Source organism: Syngnathus leptorhynchus, unplaced genomic scaffold (assembly GCF_054491065.1).
Source record: "Syngnathus leptorhynchus isolate UIUO unplaced genomic scaffold, UIUO_Slep HiC_scaffold_193, whole genome shotgun sequence".
Classification (NCBI taxonomy): domain Eukaryota; kingdom Metazoa; phylum Chordata; class Actinopteri; order Syngnathiformes; family Syngnathidae; genus Syngnathus; species Syngnathus leptorhynchus.
In genome coordinates this window covers 42,501-45,000 of record NW_028232160.1, presented here as the reverse complement: position 1 = coordinate 45,000, position 2,500 = coordinate 42,501, and the positions used below count along the sequence as shown (strand labels likewise).

At 58.5% G+C, this 2,500-nt stretch overlaps 1 pseudogene; it reads right to left on the bottom strand.

The window, feature by feature from the left end:
• LOC147037437 (28S ribosomal RNA) overlaps positions 1–2,500 on the bottom strand; it is a 9,804-nt pseudogene that overhangs the window by 3,770 nt on the left and 3,534 nt on the right.

Genomic DNA, 2,500 nt, shown 5'->3' with positions numbered 1-2,500 from the left:
GGGTAACAATCGGGTCTTGCACTCTTTAAAGGCCCGGGGAACGACTCCACGCACCATCCATGTAGTGAACAGCCTCGCCAGTTGCTTCCCGGCCGGGTCCCAGTCCAAAATGGCCTGTCTTCGAATCCCATCTGGGCCCGGCGCTGAGCTGCTATCCATCCTAGTCAAGTTAGTTATCACTTCAGCAGCCAGGATCGGGTGGTAGAAATGCCCGTTGTCCGCGGTTAGCTCGACCTCGAAGCCGTCCAGCCCATGAAACGCTCTCATCGTTTCCCATCTCCCACGGAACTCTTCATACACCAACGGCTCCGGCAAATCACACCCCAGGGGCGTCAGGCCATCCAAGACCCGTCGTGCCAGCCCCTTGCCGCCTTCCGCATAGCCTTTCTGTTGGTGGTAGAACACTCTCCGTCTCAGGGTCCGCCGCCTCACCCAGCCTTTGGCCGCACGTCTCCGCATCGAATGCCTCACAGACTTCACCGGCCACACTACCTTACCCCCTAGCGCCTTCATGACATCCAAAGCAGAAGATTCGATCAAGTCAGGCTCCCGACCTGCTCTCTCAACTAGGGCAGCAGTGGTCTGGTGCTCCTCATCCCCCGCCCTCAGCTCTTCCAGCACTCTTACCTCCAACAAGTCTGGCAACGACGGGGGAGGGTACCATTTCTGGGGCGACGCTTTGATCTTCATCACGCGACGACGCTCACCCGACACACTGCCTGCCGCACCACCGCACAGTTGTCTCCACTTCCACCTCACTTGTTCACCAGTCTTACCCGTACCCAACAATCGGGCGACTGTCACATTCATTTTCGGATCATTGCGATGTTCATCCATCAGCACCCGCATGCGGGCCACTTCATCCTCACTCCACAGTCTCGGGGCCCGTGCAACCCCGCGGTCCTGGCTCCTTCCTCTCAGATATCCAAACCACTCATCAGCGTGAGCCTGCCGCTTATGCTGGGACACCCCAACAGCCGTTCGGAAACGGCGCCCACAGAGATCACACTCGATCCCCGAGACGTCATCTCTCCTGCGCATGCCACCACACTTGGCAGCATGACACAGAATGGCATGACTGTTGTCCCCCGTCTTCCCACATTTGCAACACGCGTACTCAATGATGATACCCGCATGCCGGAAAGCAAAGTGCTTGACCAGCCTACGAACACCTCCCATCTGAGCACCACACATCTGGCAGTCCATGGTCCTTCGAGGTAGATGCACCACAACCCTCCCTGGGGGGCCCGCCCCAGTCGGTCCCGCTGCCGACGTCCCCCCAGCAACAACATCTCCATGATCCACACCATCCGATCCCAGAACAAGTCGTGGCTCCATCACGACCCCCACACCACCGGCTCTCAACTCCGGGCTGGTAGAGGCCATTAATTCGGACGCCACTGAGGAGTTGTCAAGAGCTTCGCCAGCCGGGGTCCACCCGCTCCTACGGCCGGACTGACTGTGACTCTGACTCTGTGCCAATGTTAGCGCGGACTTCCGATCCAAGGAGTTTTCGCAACCGTGGCCCGTAGAAGTGACTACGGGCCGTTTGGGGTCCCAGTCCAATGCCTCTGGTGGTTGGTCCCCGTGGCCACCAGAGAGGTTGATTCGCATACCATCGGCGTGCCCACCCTCAAACACGCCGTGGGGAGGTAGCCCAAGCGGCAGCGGCCCCTCTCCAAACCGCCCCTCAGCCGATTTTGATCCCCCAGCACGGCCATCCTGGGATGTCCGATCATTCCCAAACATCGGAACAACAGACAATAAAGCGGACTTTGACTTTGACTTCAGTCTGACTGGGAATAGTTTGAAAGATCTAGGTCTTCCCCTCACAGAGACTACACTTCGGAATCACAACCCTGACAGCAGCTGTCCAACCTGACCGGTAAGACCCTTCCAAAGCCGGGCAACCAGATCGACCCACTAGGGAGAGGCCCCCATAGCCAGTATGAAGAGCTCACACCCCGTAAAGCCTCCCAGCCGCCGACACGCATCCCCGCTGTCAGAGCCAAATATGGACTAAAGCCCATGGCCATCATCATATTCTTGAAAATGTTTAATTTTGAGGTACGTGGCCAGTAGCCCTGCACGCTACCGCTCGACCATCGTCTTGCTCGCACCTCTCTAGGGATTGAGAAACACATCCAGCAGAAGCAGGGAGAGCCAGAAAGCAACAAGGTTACCCCCGCACCCTTACCCCACTCCCGATCAATGCCACTTGGAGGCACGGCATACACATGCCGATTCGGTTCGTCTCGATCTCGCCACCACACAGTCACCCCAGGCCTACCAACAGGGCGCCGGGCAACGCACCTGCCAGCCTACACAAGAGTTGGAGAGCGACCCACAGTGGGTAGGAACCGTCCACTCGACGTCAGCAAGCCGAGGTCGATGGGGGCCCTACCAAGGCAGGTCATGAATGCCAGTCGGTCAGTTAGGAAAAGGGTACTCGGAGCCCGCCGGGATCAGACGGGCAACCGGGGAGAGGGAGCTACATGAG